Here is a 23531-nt window from a genome sequence, read left to right as displayed (position 1 = left end):
ACAAAGTGAAAAAGTGATCTGTGGTCTGACGAGTCCACATTTCAAATTGTTTTTGGAAACTGTGGACGTCGTGTCCTCCGGACCAAAGAGGAAAAGAACCATCCGTATTGTTATAGGCGCAAAGTTGAAAAGCCAGTATCTGTGATGGTATGGGGTGTATTAGTGCGCAAGACATGGGTAACTTACACATCAGTGAAAGCGCCATTAATGCTGAAAGGTACATACAGGTTTTGGAGCAACATATGTTGCCATCCAAGCAACGTTACCATGGACGCCCCTGCTTATTTCAGCAAGACAATGCCAAGCCACGTGTTACATCAATGTGGCTTCATAGTAAAAGAGTGCAGGTACTAGACTGGCCTGCCTGAAGTCCAGACCTGTCTCCCATTGAAAATGTGTGGCGCATTATGAAGCCTAAAATACCACAACGGAGACCCCAGGACTGTTGAACAACTTAAGCTGTACATCAAGCAAGAATGGGAAATAATTCCACCTGAGAAGCTTAAAAAATGTGTCTCCTCAGTTCCCAAACGTTTACTGAGTGTTGTTAAAAAGAAAGGCCATGTAACACAGTGGTGAACATGCCCTTTCCCAACTACTTTGTCACGTGTTGCAGCCTTGAAATTCTAAGTTAACTATTATCAGAGGTGGGTAGTAACGCGCTACATTTACTCCGTTACATCTACTTGAGTAACTTTTGGGATAAATTGTACTTCTAAGAGTAGTTTTAATGCAACTTACTTTTACTTTTACTTGAGTATATTTATAGAGAAGAAACGCTACTTTTACTCCGCTACTTTTATCTACATTCAGCTCGCTACTCGCTACTAATTTTTATCGATCTGTTAATGCACGCTTTGTTTGTTTTGGTCTGTCAGACAGACCTTCAAAGTGCCTGCCTTACTGGTGACGTTTCACTCCGTTCCACCAATAAAATGCAGTCACTAGTGACGTTTGACTCCGTTCCACCAATCAAATGCAGTCACTGGTGACGTTGGACCAATCAAACAGAGCCAGGCGGTCACATGACCTGACTTAAACAAGTTGAAAAACTTATTGGGGTGTTACCATTTAGTGGTCAATTGTACGGAATATGTACTGTACTGTGCAATCTACTAATACAAGTTTCAATCAATCAATCAAAAGTGTGAAGGAAAAAAGACACGTTTTTATTTCAACCGTACATCCCGTCAAAAGCCTAAAGACTGACTGCACAGTTCCTGTCTTCACAATAAAAGTGCCTCTCCATCGCGCCTGCACTTACAAAATAAGAGTCTCCGAAAGCCAGCGCAAACAAGCTAGCAAGCTACGGAATTTGCCGCCAATGTATTTCTTGTAAAGTGTGTGAAAACGAATATGGAAGCTGGACAAATAAAATGCCAAAAACCAACCACTTTCATGTGGTATTAGACAGAAAGGAGGAACTTTTCTTCTCCTCCATTTGAAAACGTGGACGTTACCAGCACTACTGTCTGATTACAATCAATGCAAGTCATCAGAATCAGGTAATACACCAACTTATATTCTTGTCTTCATGAAAGAAAGGAATCCGTATGTTAAACATGCATGTATATTCATTAAAACACCTTTAACATGTAAACAAAAAGGGCAAACTAAATAAATATAAATGATATACTGTATACATCAATTTATGTGTGTATATATATATATATATATATATATATATATATACATATATATATATATATATATATATATATATATATATATATATATATATATATATATATATACACACATATATATATATATATATATATATATATATATATATACATATATATAAATACATACATATATATATATATATATGATATGTGTGTGTATGTTACTCATCAGTTACTCAGTACTTGAGTAGTTTTTTCACAACATACTTTTTACTTTTACTCAAGTAAATATTTGGGTGACTACTCATTACTTTTACTTGAGTAATAAATCTCTAAAGTAACAGTACTCTTACTTGAGTACAATTTCTGGCTACTCTACCCACCTCTGACTATTATTTGCAAAAAAAAAATAAAGTTTATGAGTTTGAACATCAAATATCTTGTCTTTGTAGTGCATTCAATTGAATATGGATTGAAAAGGATTTGCAAATCATTGTATTCCGTTTATATTTACATCTAACACAATTTCCCAACTCATATGGAAACGGGGTTTGTACAAGGTTAATAAAGTTCGCTTCTCTTTCCACCCCTTCATTTATCTGCATTCTTTTGTATTTCAAGTAATCATTACACATATGTATTGTTGCATTTGAAACAATTGTATTGTTGATAATAAAGGTAATTATTGTTATTATTCATTTTCAATAGTGCTATTTCTATTGGTATTTGTATTGCTCCATTTGTAGTGTAATAATGCTCATTTGTGTTATTAATATTAACTGCTTCTTTGCTATCACTTTTACCCTCACATGTGTACATCTCCTATTTGCTGATGCTGTTCTGTTGTTGTTATTGGTATTGTTGTTGTTGTTGTTGTCTCTTTGTCTTATCCCACTCTTGTCCCTGCAATTTCCCCCTCTGTCTTTCTTTTCTTTTCTTTCTATACCCTCCTGCTTCGGCCCGGCTGCACCAAATAATAATATAAATCAATTGAATAAAGTCAAATACAAATAATGCAACAAGAGAAGTATCCCACACTTCTCTTTTGTAAAGTAAATTCTGTACAGCCGACATGGTCATCTAAATCAACAATATGATTTGCCTGAGTAGCTGGACAAGACAAAATAAAAAAAATAAAAATAAAAAATGCCGAATTTGGTACCTACCATGTAGGATACAGTAAACCTTATACTACATGCAAAGTCCCTTGTTATTGTTGTTGGTAATGTTTAAGCTAGTTCGACAGCAGTTGGTGTGAGTAGTACTTCCAAATATATTCCATATGATGAACATTACAGCAGATAGTAAAGACAATACCATCCATCCATCCATTTACCACAAAACCATTATGAAAACAGTTTGTATTCAAACTTGATTAGAGCGACAGAGTAACATTGAAACATATAGAGATAAGGCTTTCAGGGTAAGTATATCAGCATTCTCCCTAGGCCCAGCTCTTGTTAGCCTTGAATGTTTAAATGATGAAGATGAATATGGATGCTGCAACTTTTGCAAGTCACCATTTTAAAAGGTGGACTATTTCATGCCTCGTGTCACTGTGCATGTGGCGTGTGCAAGCACGACAGCACAACAAAATAAAAACTAAGTAAACGAGTGTTCTTTACATTTTCCAGTTTACCTGACATGCTTGCCTGTGTGATGATGAATGTGTGTGGGAATGTGTTCATGTCTTCTTCATGCATAAAAGGTGATCACGGGTGAGCTGCTTGAAAGGAAGGCTTTCAACCTGGGACATCACCTGAGTCATGCAAACAAGGGAGAAAGGGTAGGCTTTACATATTCATGCATATTGTACATACATGCAGTACATTCACACAAACTTACACATATTTATAAAAGCAAGAGGTAATTGGATTCTTTACAATAAATGCATAGTTAGCAACATACTTCCAGAAGCAATTGCTAAAATGCTATTGCATAATGGGTCAAACAATAATGCATTTAGGACAGGGGTATCCAAAGTGCGGCCCGATTCATTATTAATGAGGTATTGTCAGGAATTGGAAAGCGATGCTTGCAGCGTGACCCCAAGATGCAGAGAACAGCAGATGGAATGCAGGGGGAAAAAAGCTAGTGCAGCTAGAAAGTGCACACAAAAGGTAAAACAACACAGGGGTACAAAGCAGACTAGCTAGCAAAGGTTGCAGAAAATCACTACACAGTGAAAGATGATCCAGCGACAAACTAAGGATAAGGCTGGCATATAAAGAGCGACTCTGATTGGCAATCAGGAACAGGTGTGTCCTGCTTGCCAAACAGTGACCAGTGTGGGAGGCAGCGTTTATGGTGCGTTCCATTTGTACTGGGAAGTCGGAATTTCCGAGTTCCTATTCGGAATATGAATTGGAACGGCCACTCAATGTCGGCTTTCCGACTCGGAAAGTCGGAGCATTCTCACCACCCCTGAATTGGTTTCAAAGATGATAGCTCTGGATGTACACAATGATATCCGCTTCTATAACATCCGTTTTTAGCACTTATGATTGTTTTTTGTTGCAGCATATCAGCCATATACAATGTATTATTGTGTGTTTAAGGGACAAAGGGTAGTAAATGGATGGATAGATATATATGGTAACGTCACTGTAGTGTAAACTACATTTGGTATACATGCAAAACATCGCCAGCAATAGCGTCTTTTTCCTCTTCATCCACCGTGTTTGAAGGTTGCAGAAAGAGTGCATCTTTTCCCATAAGTTGTTTTATATTTAGATAAAACAAGCGCAAAAATGGCTTTTGTTGATGTGACCTTTATCGTTTACGACATTGTAAGTGGAACGCTCACAACTTGGCTGTGACGTCATTTACGGCTCCGACTTTCAACTTCTGAGGTAACTGGAATGCAGTAGGAAGTATAGGAACTAAAACAATAAGACTCACAACGAAAATAACACCCACCCAGGAAAAACAACGAAAGTCCAAAAATTGTCAATGAGGGTCATGACACTAACAACTATTTTCATTGTCACCTAAAACAGAATGGCTAAGATAACAATGTTTTATTTCAAATATCATAGCATATATAGATGTACATTGATTAGTTTTTAGCATCTTTAATACCGGTATACAAAATGTATCAGGGGCCCCAACATTTTCATTTTTCCGTATGCCGCACTCGGTTGAAAAAGTTTGGATACCCCGGATTTAGGAACTTCACATTCAATCAAACACAATCAATATAGCCATTACAGTCGTAATATTTATGATATGTGCCAATATTACGTCGGACATCAGGTACAACAGAGATAGGCTGTTGACTTGTAATGAGCCGCAGATGCCTGGTGTGACGTCATAGGTCAACCTATGTTCCCCCCACCCCAGTGTACAAGAGGCACACAGCAAATGACCAATAGTTGCATTAGAGAGTGTACATGGACCCTGGGATATCAGTAGGTGGGAAAAAACAAAAAAACTAACGATTTGAGGAATCAGACTAATTTAGTGCATGGAAACGTGAACGTTTAAGGCAGACGGATGAGCTGTTTACTGATGTCAACCAGGTGGATCGATTAGCCCATGGTGGTAGGTTTATGGTATGGACAGGTGTATGTTATGGACAACAAACACAGGTTCATTGTAGGTTGCCATTTGGAATACATAGATATCGTTATTAGATCCTGAGGCCCATTATTGTGCCCTTTATCAACGACATGTTAGAACAATCTGTACACAATCACTTCAAGCTGAAAACATCCCAATACTTGCATGGTCGGCATGATAATGCACAGCCCCATGTTGCAACAACCTGTACACAATCACTGGAAGCTGAAAAAAACTGTGTTTGCATGGCTAGCATACTTGCCAGACATTTCTCCCATTGAGCATGTTTACGGACGCTCTGGATCGGCATATACGACAGCGTGTTCCAGTTCCAGCCAATATCCAACAACATTGCACAGCCACTGAAGAGGAGTGAACCAAATCTGTACTATTCCACAGGCAACAATCAACAACTTGATCAACTCAATGCAAAGATACAGTATGTTGAGAGAAATGGTCCCACTTGATACTGAAGAGTTCTCTGACCGGGGTCCCCCAGATACGGTAAAACTGCACATTTTGGAATTGCATGCTATACTGGCCATCTTAAGGCACACCTGTGCAATACTTATGCTGTGTAATCAGCATCTTGATATGCCACACATATGAAGTGGGTGAATTATCTCAGCAAACAAAAGGTGCTCACTAACCAGTGTTGGCGCGTTACTGTAAGGCGTTACTGTAACGCTGTTATTTTCAGCGGTAACTAGTAATCTAACGTGTTATTTTTTATATTCAGTAACTCAGTTACCGTTACTACATGATGCGTTACTGCGTTATTTTACGTTATTTTTTATGTAGTATCGGCTAGAAACAGAAGATCTGAGTGTGTTTTATTGAAGAGCTGCGGTGTCGTCCTTCTGTGTCACAAGGAAAAGAAGAGGCGTGCTGTGGGTGGGAGGGAGGCAGCTCCCAGACCGTAGTCGAGGAACGCAGGGGAGACGTTCTTCCAGGGCCTATGTACTTCGGGGCTAACAACCTTCACTTTACCCGGCAGTGGGTCTTTACAGCGCCGGACTCGAGGGTGAATGACGAGGCCGGCGGTTTGTTGCAACTTTGTGACTTTATTGGTGTCTTGCACACCGCTCCCTCACTTCTCTCGCCCACTCACTCACTGACGTCACTCACCTCACATGCTGTCATATCTTAAAGGGCCACACACACACACATACGCTACTCTCATAACAAGTAACAAGACATCATGGCGAAGCCAGAAGTCGAGTTTCCTAACATGGAGACATTCTCGCTACTTTTATTTTGTCGAGCACAAAGAAAAGAACATTTTAGTTAAATGTATGTTGTGTCTTGGATCAAAGATCCCATCTCCTTAAAGTTAAAGTTAAAGTGCCAATGATTGTCACACACACACTAGGTGTGGCGAAATTATTCTCTGCATTTGACCCATCACCCTTGATCACCCCTTGGGAGGTGAGGGGAGCAGTGAGCAGCAGCAGTGACCGCACCCGGGAATACTGCCCAAAACAGCAATTCAAATCTGCTGAAACATCTACAAAAGCAACATGCTTCGACGAAGCTTGTAAAGAGAGACACAGACTCCGATGCCACTTCAGCTCCACTTAAGGATTTTAACGGAGGCACTGCTAGCCAGGACAACATTGATAGAGCTATTGCAGCGTATGTGCTAGAAGACATGCAGGCAATTTCTACAGTGGAGTCACCCGATTTCAGGCAGCTAATTAGCATGATACCGGCTTCAAACAGCAACTGGCACAGAAAACGTGTTCCAAGTACCTGGACAGTGAGTACATAAACATGGAAAGCGAGCTAAAGAAAACACTCCAAACTCTGCCTCTGCTCATCATTCATCATTGAAGGTACACACTCCGTCAATTCTCTTATATACGCTTTCAGTCTAGACTTCTAGAGTGTTTGATTATCACATCACTCTAAATGTATAGACTATAAAGTTCACAAACATAAAGAGAGATCCTAGTGGGCCAGGCCAATCTTTCCTTTTCTCTTAACTAAAACTGGGGAAATGTGTAGAGTGTTCTGGGCTTCAGTACAGTGTTGATCTCCTGAATACATGATTTTATTTCCGAATTCCTTGAGAGAAAAAAATGCCTGGTTAGGCTTTGTGTATGTCATGTGTGCCTTCCTTGGGTAAAGCCAGGTTTACAGCTATATTGTTATTATGCTGTTTGTTACTTATGTATGTTATGTTGCAGCTATTTAAAATAGTGTTGTCAATTTGTTCTGGCCTGAAATAAATTGGCCCTTTGAAACATATCTTTGTCTTTGTATGTTGTATGGAGACCACATTGCTTAGCAGCATGACAGCATTTAAAGGGGAACTTTTTGACATTTTGCCTATCGTTCACAGTCATTATGAGAGACAAGAACACACATGTCTTTATTTTAATTAGTATTTTAAAGATGATAAAAACACCCCTGGAAGATGCAGAAAATGGGAGTCACCATTGTAACCTTCAAAGCCCTCTAAAACAACTTAAAACCCTCCAACGTTTTGTATACACATTGCAAGTCTATATATAATGTAATAACAAGTTCATAACAATGTGTAATATGTACAATATTTACCGTATTTTTATAAATGCGGGGCTGACTCCTTCCATGCATTGATTTTAGTTTCAATAGCTGCACACTTCTGACTTCTGGCAACAAATGTGTGTTCCTACTTCCGGAAACAAAGGCGGCACGTTTTAACCATGGCAGACTTGGTAACAGACAACTATTTTTGGACAAATGTGCATTCACAACCTTATCTTTCTGAAGCTGAATGAAGAGTGGATGAACTGCTGGTTATAGAGGCCAGCAGAAAGAAGAAAGTCAAACTTTAGAGCAGACAGAAGTCGATAGAGTGAGGTGAAAGTGATACAAAGCTGCAAATGTGGAATTTGGAGACAAGCTATTTTGACATAAATGGTGTGCTTACCCCACATAAACTGGAAAAAACGTCCCCAGCCAGCTGGACCAATCAGCCAACTGTCCATCGAGTGAGTCACACTTTGATTTTGATTATAATACACGCAGCACGTCATGCGTGTTATTACAAATTCAGCGTGTTATTACAAATTCAGTACATACGCTGTTTTGCTACCTGTGTACAAACAAAACATAAAAATGTGGGCTAATACTTTACAGATACTGTAATATGATCGTTCATGTTTTTCAGTCTGTACAGATTGGTGTCCTATCCCATTGAGTTGTGCATTACAAACTCAAACGCGTTTCGTGCTGAGTTAGAAGCTATCTTATCTCTTTCCGTAGTTAGCTTTTATGGCTAATACCGAAACACGCCAATGTGTTACTACACTAGAATGAACGTTTATCTCTCTTACAACAATGTCACTACAGTTTGGTTATTATACAGGTTACAGAACGTAAATGAAGTATTGGCGACGGTTTTTGAATGCGATTTTAAAGTGATTTAGAGGTAGAATTGATTGCTCCCATTAGCTGTATTGCTAGCCACCTAGAACGAGCTGAGTTTTACATGTTGGACTGGAAAAAACAAACAAAAAACTTTTGTCTTCTTGTCTCTAATAATGATTTTGAACAATAGGTAGAATTCCCCCCAAAATGCTGTTCCCCCTTAAGCCAGACAGTGAGCTAGCGCTAGCTTGCTTCTCCGGCAAATGAGTATGAGCAGCGGTTGGTGAGTTTATCAAAGTTTTGATTTAAATTTTGATTTGTTGAGAGTTTTACTGAGCTTTAGCATTATCCAATCCATCATTAACACCATCACAGGTGCCATATTGTAATACGTAGATCTGTTTTTAAACCCCTCGAATATTCGTCACGATTATAAATCAGCAAAAATGCCTAACTTGTATTTAATAACACTACATTTTGACAATTCATCAGCATATGCGACATATGGAAAGTGAAGGGTTATATTACCTTTTGCGAGGCCTCCTGAAAGCAATCTCTGGACAGACTGGATCAACTTGAGCACCCCCTGTCGGCAGCGGCAGGCACAGCCCGCCATCCTCGGTCACAAGGATGCTTGAAAAAACAGCTTCTTCAAATATATAAAAAAAAATAATTTGGATTTACAAAATTTTTTTGTGAATAAATTTTGAGGGTCTGTATACTCTCAAGAAATCTGCCTCAACAGTTGGTAGAAAGGACACCAAAGTCCATGATGGAGATGGAGAAAAAAGTAGACAAAAGAAAGGAAAAAGTGCTCAAATGTATATGTTGTATATATATATCCTGGAAAGAGTTTTTCCTCTGGAACAAACCTCTTGTGGTCGAGAAAGTTGGGAAGACAGCAGCTAAAACCTGCAAGAATTACAGCTAAAATGCAAGTTCCACAAAAAAAAGCACAGAAAATGTTACCCGAAGACAATTATTTTCTGCAGTAAAAAGTAAGGACTCTCATCTTCATCTTCTTAAAGCATCTTTGTTGTATGAGCCATCCCTAAATTGTATCATGGTCTTTTCTGAGGTACGAGGTTTTTTTTCTGCTTTTCCGAACTGCAGGATGTTAAGGATCTCTCCTCTGGTGCCTGTAACAGATTTGGACTGCAGAGTGCACAGCACTTAACCACCTCCGCCTACGTGCTCCCTCCTCCTCGCGTCCATATGAGTGGCCTCCCCCTCTCGGTATGTCTAATCTTTAGAATCTGTTCCTATCTTCTTGCAGGTCCTAATGTGCAGTTTGGTGCTGGTTTTTGAGGCTTAAGTCCTGAGTCTCTTTTTTTTTTTTTTTTTTTTTTTGGTCATGAGAATCTTACACTTTTGTTCAAATCAAATATTATGTAGAAGCTTTACTCTAGCCTTTAATTCCTGTATAGGAAATTATTAAAGCCCAGTGAACCTGAAATGCTTACATTAGAATAATAAGACATGATATGTTTGACACATTGCTGTGTAAACATGAAGCAGTGCGGGAATAAGATAATACACTGCATATTTGGCTTCAACTAAATAAAAAAAATAAAAAAGTTTATAGTTCAATGCATCATACTGTGGAGTGCTTTTAATATGTTGGTTATACTTATTGGCAAAATATTAGAAGCTATGTAGATGTAGTGCAGTTTTAGACTACAAACTATCTGACACATATTAATATTCGTTATTCCAAACTGAACATTAATAAGGACATACTTCTTTATAAAGCTCCTGTATTAAGTCTTATTGGAATTTGTATCTAATGCAGTGGCCATGGAAAGAGCTACAGTATGAATATTCTAACAATTAGTTCTATCAGGAAAAGACGAGTTATGTAATCTTGCAGTTTGCTTGTAGAGACAGAGCTCTTTTTCTCTCTCTCTCTGCACTCGTGTTGGCAATGCTCTGGCAGAAATGGATGCTACACACCTTTTTTCTTTGTATTTTTTTTTTATGGCATTCATCTATCCCAGCATAATCACACGGGACTTTCTAATTGGACATGTTTTGAAATAAATTAAAAAAGGAAACCCACTAAAATAATTGGAGAACATTATAAATACAATAGGACCACTATAACATTGCTGTAAAGCAGTTGGGTCCAAACTTTTTATACTTAAAAAAAGTATGTTTTGGTAGTTAATATTTGGTAAAAAACAACAAAAACAACAACAACCCAAAAACAAAAAAAACCCAAATAGATAAATGCAAAAGTTTGTGTTGTAAGCAGTAACTGTTCTAGCTTCAATGGGGCCCTGGGCGAGGTCCCCTGCATCATGAGTGAGACAGCTGGTTGAGGTAGTGACACCTTGGTTTTTTTGTGCTGTTTAAAGTCAAAGTATTTCATTGCTGACGTCCTTCTAATAAAAATTATATATAAGTTCCCACTTCGTGTCCATATCTAAAACTGCTACTTGGTGGAGGTGACAAAGTGTATTGTTAGTATTACTACAGGTGTTGTGGAATAGTCAACTCTTTGACGATTCAATTCGGAAGTGTCTGATTCACTATCAACAATCAACCTCGCCAATGTTCCCTCTAATTGTTCATGTGTGTGAGCAAACGCACAAACTCCCTGAGCATTCAGTGGAGCACATGTGAGCAACATCAGACGTGCACACTGTGGCCACACCAGCGTCACACCTGTCCCAAACCTGACATCATAACAATTTAAATGTTTCATTAAAGTAATTTTCTGATATACCGGTAAGTGAATTTGCCCTCTTACAATGACAATAACAAAAAAACATGTTTTTCATGACCTATGTGCTAGTATTGTATGTCTGGCTGCGGGTCCTGCCTTTAAAAGAAATGTTACCCCTTTCAGAGATTACATTTAGTTCCTGTAACTTTCTGTCTGTAAAATACATCTTTTTACTAGCATTTATAAAATCTAGTGACAATATTTCATGAATAATATCCTTAGATTAACATTCTTAATAAATGGCAGTAAAATAAGCACACATCTGATTGTGGAGTCAGAGTGTTACAACCTGGCATTTACACATTGTGTGGCGTTGGGGTTGTCCGACTTTTTGTGTGGTCATAAACGCAGCACTGGCTGTCATGGGTGCGTGTGTTGGTGCAGGTAAGAGAGCGAGCGGCTTCTATTGAAACGACGGATGATAACGTTGGTTTAAGCCTGGTTTGTATGGCAGAAAATGATCAGTTTTTATAGATAAAAGTTTTTTTTACTCATGTTTTTGGTGTGGTTACAAACAGTTTTGCTCAATAAAGTGATTGGTGGAATTCCTGTCCGTAAAGTGTCTCGACAGACGATGATTGAACTGTGTTGACAAAGATTGTTTTATTCATTGGGGCCACTCTTGTTGTCACCTGTCTCTCACGGAGTTGCATTGCAAAATCATACAGAATAAATTGTAATGTGTTGATTTTGTTTAAAGTTCAGATGGGATTTTTGATTTCCTGCGCGGCATTAATTTGCTGTGCGCAGAGGACGCGTGAGCGGTGCGCAATTGCGCAGGCGCGCACCTTAGAGGGAACGTTGAAGCTTGCAGTCAATCATTGGACATTCAACCCCCTCTTTTTCTCTGGAAAAGAAACGAGTACGGTACAGCGGGTATGTTGGGAGGATGTTGCGAGATGGACCGGAACCCAAAGTCGGACACAGCCAAAGCCCGCCGTCCGCCCGGGTGAGACTCATCGGAAATTGGACACATAATGCATCGGGACGGACTGCCTCAGTCCAGAAGTGTAACTTCGACCAGTTTGCTCAGGCTTAAGACATCCCTCAATGTGCTCCTCTGGCAACGGTAACAATCCTTTTGCAGGTTCCCCGACACCGAGTCGTTTGTTTTGGGCCTCCGAATGCTGGCAGCCAAAACTTAATACATATTCATACTGACCTCCTTCAAGCTCATACTGTCATTGATGGCATGTCAGTAAGGCTATCCATTGTATTTGCACTATAAAGTAGCTGTATTATTTACATTTAGGCTATTTGTGCCCATTGGCACCTTTTCAATTTGGCCCTTGGAGGCAAAATATTTGAGCACCGCCCTTGACAGTCAAGTTGAATTGTCTTCTCGGCGCTCTGCCAATATTGGGCCGATCCGAGGTCTTTACTAAGCATTCCAATAACTACTGGGTTATTTTGTTAACAGTATCCGAGTGTTTTAGCCTATTTAGCCTATTTGCTAAAAAACAACAACTTTAAGACCAATGTCTTGGGAAAATACATCACTCTTGAATCAACACCGTTTATCGTTACATCCCTAGTAAGGACTCCCTACATTACAGTCTTTTTTCCCAGTATTTTTTGCCTTTACAAAGACAGTAGTTCTGATTGGACCCCTTTGTGATTTATCCCCGCCCCTCTCTCATATGTAACTGTGATTAGATAACTTGTACCGCCTGCCGTAAAATGAACTAAATATGAATGGATTTCGTCTGTCAACATTTTATTCGTCCACTAAATTGTCAGTTAATTTTGTCCGTGTTTTCGACAACATGCATTTGTTTTGATTCATTATCGTCCTATTTTAGTCATGGGAATATCATCATCGGGCAACAGTGAGGGCCGGGGCGTACTCGATTGGACATTGCCACACTTTGGGGTTCGCCAAAGTACTATCAAGCCCGCCATCCCTTGATAGTACTTCTGGGAAGGTGAGGCCTCTGTGGCGGACTGGGCCGCAGGGTTTCCACAGCAGTAGTGGCTGAATGTTTACCCCAACGTCACAATAGCAGTGCCCAGCCAACGAGGGCCTCCTTCTAAGATAGTGGCATAATATCTCCGCATATATGCTCTAAGGAAGCATGCTCGGACCAGTGGATGTTTTGGACGAGTCTGAGCAAGTTGGTGTAAGCTCTGTCCAGGCGCTTCTGTTGTGTGGTGAGAGTCCACACTTCTGCGCCATAAAGGAGAATAGGCTCTATCAGTGTTCTAAAGATGTACATTTTCGTCTCATTACCAATGTTCGAGTACCATAACTTATGCAGCTTACTGCAGGCTGTCCATGCTGAGGCTTTGCGGGACTTCCAATCTTTTGCGGCGTACATTATGTAAGACCCAAGATACTTGAAGTCGGTTACTTGGTTTATACTGTTGCCAGAAGATGACAAAAGGCAGCAATTTGGAACTGAAGAGATTACTTCAGTCTTGCTTTTCTTGCAATGGGGTCCTAATAGGCAGGCAGGAGACATTTTCCAGTGAGTGGAGAAGAGATTCATCGTTTGTGACAAGATCGAAAACCAGAGCGATGTCATCTCCAAAATCAAGGTCAGTAAAGTGCAGTGTTGGGTTAGTTTCTGAAAACCAGTAACTAGTTACAGTTACTAGTTACTTTATTTCAAAAGTAACTCAGTTACTAACTCAGTTACTTACACCAAAAAGTAATGTGTTACTGTGAAAAGTAACCATTTAGTTACTTCTTTTTTCTTCTTCTTTTTTTTTAAAGCTCCCATTAATTCCCTTTTAGCCTTCATTTCAGTACTGTTATTGCACTGGAGAATAATACAATCTGTTGATCAACTTGACATGCATTTGCATCACTGAACTCTGCTAAACAATGTGGTCTACATACAACACACAAAGGTAAAGATATGTTTCAAAAGGCCAATTTATTTCAGGCCAGAACAAATTGACAAAACTATTTTAAATTGCTGCAACATAACATACAAAAGCTACAAACCGCATAATAACAACATAGCTATAAACTTGGCTTCACCCAAGGAAGGCACACATGACATACACAAAGCCTAACCAGGCATTTTTTTCTCTCAAGGAATTGTGAAATAAAATCATGTCTTCAGGAGATCAACACTGTACTGAAGCCCAGAACATTCTACGCATTTCCCCAGTTTTAGTTTAGAGAAAAGGAAAGATTGGCCTGGCCCACTAGGATCCCTCTTTATGTTTGTGATCTTTATAGTCTATACATTTAGAGTGATGTGATAATCAAACATTCTAGAAGTCTAGATTGAAAGAGTATATAAGAGAATTGACAGAGAGTGTGTGTATCTTCAGTGCTGAATGATGAGCAGAGGCAGAGTTTGGAGTGTTTTCTTTAGCTCGCTTTCCATGTTTATATCCTCACTGTCCAGGTATGTGAAAATGTTTTCCGTGCCATTTGACGCCGATATCATGCTAATTAACTGCCTGAAATCGGGTGACCCCATTGTAGAAATAGCCTGCGTGTCTTCTAGCACACACGCTGCAATGGCTCTATCAATGTTGTCCTGGCTCGCAGTGCCTCCGTTTTAATCCTTAGGTAGAGGAGAAGTGGCATCGGAGTCTGTGTCTCTCTTTACTAGCTTCGTTGAAGCATGTTGCTTTTGTAGCTGTTTCAGCATATTTTAATTGCTGATTTTGGCAGTAGATAGGATCTTTGATCCAAGACACAACTTACATTTATCTAAAATGTTCTTTTCTTTGTGCTCGACAAAAGAAAAGTAGTGAGAATATCTCCATGTTAAGAAACTCGACTGCGGCTCCGCCATGATGTCTTGTTAGTAAACACAGACACGCCCCCCCTTCCCTCCCCCCCTCCCCTTCCCCCTCCCCACACCCACACCCAGACACACACAGAGCGCGCCTCTTCTCTCCCTTGTGACACAAGAAGATTCATAAGGACGACACTGCAACTCTCCAATAAAACACACTCAGATCTTCTGTGTCTAGCCGATACTACATAAAAAATAACGTAACATAACGCAGTAACGTGTAGTAACGGTAACCGAGTTACTGAATATAAAAAATAACTCGTTAGACTACTAGTTACCGCCGAAAATAACGGCGTTACAGTAACGCATTCCTTTGTAATGCGTTAGTCCCAACACTGGTAAAGTGTGTGGCAGGTTGCCTTCTGCTGCGTCTCGGGTCGAACAGTAGGCCTTTGAGGTTAATTGTTTCCAGAGAGAGGCGCAGGTTTTAGTCCAATATAATGATAAACAAGAATGGAGCTAGTGTGTCCCCTTGTAAAATTCCCGCCTTGATTTGGAAGAACGCAGTTTTACCATCAGCTGTATTAACTAGCCTGAGTGTTGGCATAGAGTGCTTTAATGGCGGCAATGCCAGGTTGGGGGATGCTGTAGAGGGGGAGGTTATTGAACATGGCTTCACGATTGATAGAGTCGAATGCTTTCCGAAAGTCCTCGAAGCAAATTGTTAAGTGCTTGTCGAGCCTTTTCATTTCTTCAATAATGCAACATAAAGACAACATTTGTGAGATGGTAGATCGACTCCTTCTAAAGCCATTCTGTTTTTTGCGAAGCAGCGGATCAACTGCAGGCACAAGCAGATTAATGGCATGCCTGTCTTGAGTTTCCAATATTTTCTACAACTCTTATTTTTTTTGTGATAGAGTGATTGGAGCACATACTTGTTGGTCACAAAAAATGTTCATGAATTTTTGAGCACTCCACTTGACAATTTTGGTGTAATTCAACTAAATGTGTTGATTTTTTGACATGGACTTGTTTCTTCAGCATTGTCCACACATTTAAGTCAGGACTTTGGGAAGACCATTCTAAACCCTTAATTCTAGCCTGATTTAGCCTTTCCTTTACCACTTTTGACGTGTATTTGGTGTCATTGTCCTGTTGGAACACCCAACTGCGCCCAAGACTCAACCTCCGGGCTGATGATTTTAGGTTGTCCTGAAGAATTTGGAGGTAGTCCTCCTTTTTCATTGTCCCATTTACTCTCTGTAAAGCACCAGTTCCATTGACAGCAAAACAGGCCCAGAGCATAATACTACCACCAGCATGCTTGACGGTTGGCTTGGTGTTCCTGGGATTAAAGGCCTCACCTTTTCTCCTCCAAACATATTGCTGGCTAAATTTGTGGCCAAACAGCCAGCTCAATTTTTGTTTCATCTGACCACAGAACTTTTGTCCAGAAGGTCTTATCTTTGTCCATGTCCAAAAATCTTCAGTAGACCCATTATAAATTCATTAAAGAACTAAACTTCATGAATGTTTTTTGTGACCAATATATATATATATATATATATATATATATATATATATATATATATATATATATATATATATATATATATATATATATATATATATATATATATATATACATACACAGTATATATAGATATATATCCATCCATCCATTTTCTACCGCTTGTCATATATATATATATATATATATATATATATGTATGTGTGGGAAAAAAATCACAAGACTATTTCATCTCTACAGGCCTGTTTCATGAGGGGGGGTACCCTCAATCATCAGCACTATTTTTTGGATAACCTTATTAAGACATATATATATATATATATATATATATATATATATATATATATATATATATATATATATATATATATATATATATATATATATATATATATATGTCTTAATAAGGTTATCCAAAAAATAGTGCTCGATACCGTAGTAGAGCGCAATATATGTATGTGTGGGAAAAAAAATCACAAGACTATTTCATCTCTACAGGCCTGTTTCATGAGGGGGGTTCCCCCAATCATCAGGAGATGTTAATGGGAGCATTCACATACCATGGTTTATATAGGGCACAGAGTGGGTGTGTGCAGGCTGGCGTAGGGGCGTGGTGATTGGCTCATGTGTTACCTAGGAGGTGTTTCCGTCTGTGGCGGCATGCTGTTACAATTTCGCTGCGCTTGTTGAGGGATGACAGGTCTGGACGGTAAATAATAAACAGTTTCTCTTTCAAGCATAGGTTGCATCTTTTATTACCACTATTGTAAGGTGTGCTGGATGCAAGAATTTGCCATGTTATTGAATATTCAACATTATTGTCTTTGAGGTCCCAAATGTGTTTGCTGAGTTCTGTGGTATTCCGCAGGTTTTGGTTCCTGAAAGAAGCCTTGTGATTGTTCCATCTGGTTTTGAACTCTCCCTCGGTTAATCCTACATATGTGTCGGATGTGTTAATGTCCTTGCGTGTTACCTTAGATTGGTAGACAACTGATGTTTGTAAGCACCCCCCGTTGAGAGGGCAATCAGGTTTCTTTCGACAGTTGCAGCCTTTGTTGGTTTTGGAGTTGCTCTGTCCGGGGGCCGACGGCTCATTTGCAATTGTTTTGTTGTGGTTTGAGATAATTTGTCGTATATTGTTCATACAGCTGTAGCTCAATTTAATGTTGTTCTTGTTGAATACTTTTCTTAGAGTGTTGTCTTTGGGAAAGTGTTTGTCAATCAGATTGAGGAATTGTCAATCAGATTGTCAACTAACATTGGACACAAATTCCTCAATCTGATTGACAAACACTTTCCCAAAGACAACACCCTAAGAAAAGTATTCAACAAGAACAACATTAAATTGAGCTACAGCTGTATGAACAATATACGACAAATTATCTCAAACCACAACAAAACAATTGCAAATGAGCCGTCGGCCCCCGGACAGAGCGACTCCAAAACCAACAAAGGCTGCAACTGTCGAAAGAAACCTGATTGCCCTCTCAACGGGGGGTGCTTACAAACATCAGTTGTCTACCAATCTAAGGTAACACGCAAGGACATTAACACATCCGACACATATGTAGGATTAACCGAGGGAGAGTTCAAAACCAGATGGAACAATCACAAGGCTTCTTTCAGGCACCAAAACCTGCGGAATACCACAGAACTCAGCAAACACATTTGGGACCTCAAAGACAATAATGTTGAATATTCAATAACATGGAAAATTCTTGCATCCAGCACACCTTACAATAGTGGTAATAAAAGATGCAACCTATGCTTGAAAGAGAAACTGTTTATTATTTACCGTCCAGACCTGTCATCCCTCAACAAGCGCAGCGAAATTGTAACAGCATGCCGCCACAGACGGAAACACCTCCTAGGTAACACATGAGCCAATCACCACGCCCCTACGCCAGCCTGCACCCACCCACTCTGTGCCCTATACAAACCATGGTATGTGAATGCTCCCATTAACATCTCCTGATGATTGAGGGAACCCCCCCTCATGAAACAGGCCTGTAGAGATGAAATAGTCTTGTGATTTTTTTTCCCACACATACATATATATATATATATATATATATAATATTCTGCTGATTACATTTGATGATAAATCGTTCTTCAATCTGCCTTCATTATCAGAGACCGATCATTAAAAGAAAATGTTTTTTCTTCTTTTTTATTAAATCCACATTCTTCGCCCACCTACCATATTTGTATTATACTTGACAATTGCCATTCTACTGTGCTCAGCTTGAAGATAATTTGACTGCGCAAAAACCAACCTGGACTTGATTCAAACAAATTGTCAGTTTTTACACTCTTCCGCCGCACGACTGAAATAGCTATTCAGAAGAAATTAAAAAAGATTTTTCTCTTTTTCCACACCACCTACACAGTTGCATAATGTGTGCATAATGTATTGAAAGTCTGTAAGGCCACTTGCCCTACAGATAACTGCTGAATATTTCAATGCATTCTACTGTTCAAAACTATTCTGTATTGTTAGATCATCAAAAAACAATATTATTTTGTTGACTTGATTGTGGGATTTTAGCTCATGGGAGCTTTTGCAACACAACACAATCCACTCTTCCTACATGATAAAGGAATCATATATTTCAGTTTTATTAGGCTTTTCTAAACCATAATAGATGAGTGTAATACTATCGTAATAATAACTGACAGTGACTATAGACCACTCATATACAGTAGTAGAACAGCCAATCAGTACTAAAACCTGATGGCTAGTTATGACTGCCATCTAGTGGACACAACTTTCATTTCATTTTCATCTTTCCTTGCCATCTTTTCTTTTCCAAAGCCTGCAGCAGTCACCTTCGGCTGTATTCCAAAAATGAGTGTAGTTTGTTAACTTGCTGCCCTGTTTTCTAGCGTAAGGCTGTCGAGTATTTTTCCTTCATTAAAGGCCTTCCGCCCGAATGCAGCTGAGCTCCAGCACCCCCCGCGACCCCGAAAGGGACAAGCGGTAGAAAATGGATTGATGGATGGCTAAAGGACAACTGTTAATCTAAGATAGAAATAAATACATACTCAAACAATTAAATGTTTCATTACTTTATTATAAATGGAATTAAATACTGGCATGTGTTAATTAAATGTGTCATTAACTGATTCAATGTAAAATTACATTTTATTTATTCATTTAATCAATAATTGATTTCATTATGTCATGATTTAAATGGTTGGTTATTTCGTGATTTAATAAAAAAATAATGGTTTCATTATTACGTGATTTAAGGGTTAATTTTAAGATTTAATTAAATAAAGAAACAATTAAATAATTATTGAAGATACTTTTTTTCTTTTTCTCTGATTTTGACGGCCACATGGGACAACATTAAATCAATACATCAATCATTACAAAATTTGTTAAATATGTCGTCAAATAAACTAAATAGATAATTCAATCATAACATAATGAAATCAATGATTAATAACATTGTGAAATAACTTATACAAACATGGCATTATTAATTAAATCATGAAATCCCAAAATAACTAAATGATTAAATAATTGAACATAATCTTACATTAAATCAATTGATGACACATTTATAACACATGTATGTATTTAATTTGAATTATAATCATACACACATTTAAGTAATTATTCAAATATTTATTCATTTAATTTTGTCCCATTTGGACTCCATAGTCCAGTGGTGTCAAAGTCCTGAATGAATTATCTCTGGCCCCCAGGATGATATTTGATTAGTATTAGAACCGGCCCGCAGGCCACAGCCGCCTGCTGCTGTTTTGCAGGCACCGATACTCTATCAGTGTTGCTAGGAATTTTCAAAATGGGGTTCCAGGGACCCCATCAAGTCATAAAAATGGGGTCCCAGAGTAAATTTTTGGGGTCCCACTTTTTTGTAACCGTTTTGAAAACAAATGATACATGTATGCCTTATCCTGTTATATCCATCCATCCATTTTCTACCGCTTATTCCCTTTTGGGGTCGCGGGGGGCGCTGGAGCCTATCTCAGCTACAATATCTCACATTCTATATTGTGTTTTGCAAAAAGGTTGTCATAAACGTTACTTAATTCATTAAAACAAATAATACAAAAGAAAACAAATGTTTATGCATATGTTAATTTATTCAGTCATAAACATTCATTCACTTTCTTCTCTCCTTCATGGATCTAAACTTTACCGCTGCCTGTATTTTTTTTCATACTTTTATTGTAATATTTTCAGAATGTGTTTTTTTATTTTTGGCCAAAGTAAGACAAAGAAAACAATCTGAAGTTGTCTTTATTTTTTTGTTATAATGCCATTATTTTAATAGTCTGGCCTGCGTGTGCACAGATGTTCCTCCATGCGGCCCCTGAGCTAAAATGAGTTTGACACCCCTGCCTTAGTCTGATGCATTGCACAATTTAAATACATTTATATTTTAGTCAAGAAAGTAACACCTTTTCCAGTTGCTCTTTGGGTAGAAAATAATGATCAAATACCATTATTTGTTTAATGAATAGGATTTTATTCACAGGCTGAAAAATTAATTCAGCTTTTTTGGACTGTCCTATACTAGATTAACCCACAAAATTATGCAGTTAGAGCTTGTTTGACAACCATTAACCCATGTAGAATGTTTCTCTACATGTGTATAAAAACAGATTATTGTGTTTCAGACAGTTTCCCAACAAGCAGTGGTGAATAAATAATGACATATTCATATGCAGTTAATCCCTGCAGTCATTCGGCTGCCAGGGTCGAGTCAAGCATTTGAATAACACATACCAACACATTGTTGGTCACTCATTCACTTTCATTGTCATGGTTGAGGAGGAAAAAGACCCAGATGGCAAACTTTTAACCAATTTTGTCTCCGAGGAGACTACTTGGGAAGTCAAATAGAAGTTATGAATTAAATTTGTCATGACGTATTTCTTCAATGGCAATGTCATTGAGATTCAGCCCCACTTGAGAGTACCAGTAACAGTACACCATGATCACAGATTGGTACATTCCTCAGTTTTAAGGTCACAGTTCTGTTTATTTTTGGTACAGTAAGTACCAAAAGTAACACAATGCAAAACATAAGGTTACTAAGGTTACTTTTTTTCCTTTTTTATTGAGACAAATATTATTTATGTACAGTATTTAATATTTGTATGCTTACTATGGTATATTATTTATTTGTTCACTGTTCTGTTACAGAGAACAAGGAAATTGGATAAAATTGCTATGGTATGAAAAGGGGTAGGATTAAATAAGCTCTGCTTCTTCCTACTCCTTTTCGGACGTGCTGTAATGAAACAACTGGAATTGTGTGTGTCATGTCTGTTGATCCTGTTTTTGTTTGGCCATGTGCTGTTTGGTTTTTGGACACTTAGCTCCCGCTGTTTTCACTCCATTGTTTTTGTCACCATAGCAACTTATTAGTTTCACCTGTTTCACGTCTTGGACTCGTGCACCTGTCACTAATCATGTCACTGTTATTTAAGACTGTCTTTTTCTGGTGGTCGTGCTGGCGACATTACCTCTGCTCACTTCATGCCATGATTACCTCTGTTACGTCTACTACCCATGCTATCTATGATACTCATGTTTATCATAGTTCATGCTGTTCATTCTGGTCACAGTAAGTTTTATTTATTTCATGTCCATAGTTTTGCCTTTGTGCTAGTTTTTTGTTTCATGGTCAAGTTTGCATTTCCGCCTTGTGCGCGCTTTTTGTTTGTACCTTTTTATAGTCATTATTAAATCATGTCCTTACCTTCACGCCATGTCCGCTCCAATTTCTTTGCATCTCGGGAAAACAAACCCCGCCAAAGTCCTCGCCTTGACAAGGTGATGCATTACATTGTATCGTATGCGTGTTCGAAATAAACTGAAACTGAACTGAACTGAACTTAACTAAAGCTTTTGTGTTTAGTGTTATTTATAATGAACCAAAACAAATATTTCCAGGTAATTCTCCATTAAACACAAATCTACAAAAAATAATAAAAGTACAGATACAGCATACAGAAAAATTGAAGCGGGCACACTTTCATGGATTGTGTTCGTTAAAGAAGCTAAGACCAGTCCAATGCAAGGGTCGTGAGCTAGATGACAGTTTGGGGTTTTTTGTGTTGTTTTCCTGTGCTTCAACGTTCCTGACTTTTATTTTTGTTCCAATTCCGGCTTTGGTTGTCTTGCACTGACTTCACCACTATTCCTGAGCTCTGTTCTCCGCACCTGCTCTTTATTAGTGGTCACGGGATTTACCTGCCTCTGATTACTAATCAGGAGTGTTTATCCCGCAGTGTTGCTTCCTTGCGACTGGTTTGTTGTTTATTGTGACTAATATTCACGGTGTGCCTTTTGTTGTTTTTGTTCATAAACCTACTTAGATACAATTGGTCTCTTTCTGTGAGCATAATTTTAGTTGCAAGCCTCCTCGCCACTAGATAACGTAGCAAATGCTACAGTGAAAGTGCAGTAACTTGGCTCATAGTACATGCTGGATCTAATGAGACGGGAAGACAGCAATCAGAAAGGACCAAAAAGGATTTCAAAGTCCTCATCAGAAGGGATGTATACTGAGCACCATCTTTATTTACACCAATTACATAAGTAATTGATAAGAGTACTGATGAATACGATAAGGGAAATGGATATTGGTATTGGTATCAATAAAATCCTAACGATATCCAGTACAGGCCAAAAGTTTGGACACACCTTCTCATTTCATTGTGTTTTCTTTATTTTCATGACTTTTTACATTGTAGATTGTCACTGAAGGCATCAAAACTATGACACCTGTGACTACCTATTGAAGCTCATCGAGAGAATGCCAAGAGTGTGCAAAACAATAATGAGAGCAAAGGGTGGCTATTTTGAAGAAACTAGAATATGAAACATGTTTTCAATTATGTCACCTTCTTTTGTTACGTACATAACTCCACATGTGTTTATTCATAGTTTTGATGCCTAATGCCTTCAGTGACAATCTACAATGTAAATAGTCATGAAAATGAAGAAACACATTGAATGAGAAGAAGTCTGCCGGAAT

The 23531-nt window shown here is 38.5% G+C and overlaps 1 long non-coding RNA gene across 1 annotated transcript in view; it reads left to right on the top strand.

Moving 5' to 3' along the window:
* LOC133607443 (uncharacterized) overlaps positions 1-23531 on the top strand; it is a 38887-nt gene that overhangs the window by 9979 nt on the left and 5377 nt on the right. The window contains exon 2 of the long non-coding RNA XR_009815415.1: positions 9660-9782. This is a non-coding gene — a long non-coding RNA (uncharacterized lncRNA). The remainder of the gene's footprint in view (positions 1-9659; positions 9783-23531) is intronic.

Source organism: Nerophis lumbriciformis, linkage group LG09 (genome assembly GCF_033978685.3).
Source record: "Nerophis lumbriciformis linkage group LG09, RoL_Nlum_v2.1, whole genome shotgun sequence".
Lineage (NCBI taxonomy): Eukaryota > Metazoa > Chordata > Actinopteri > Syngnathiformes > Syngnathidae > Nerophis > Nerophis lumbriciformis.
Note: the sequence above shows the minus strand (reverse complement) of the source record. Positions and strands in the feature narration are given on the sequence as shown.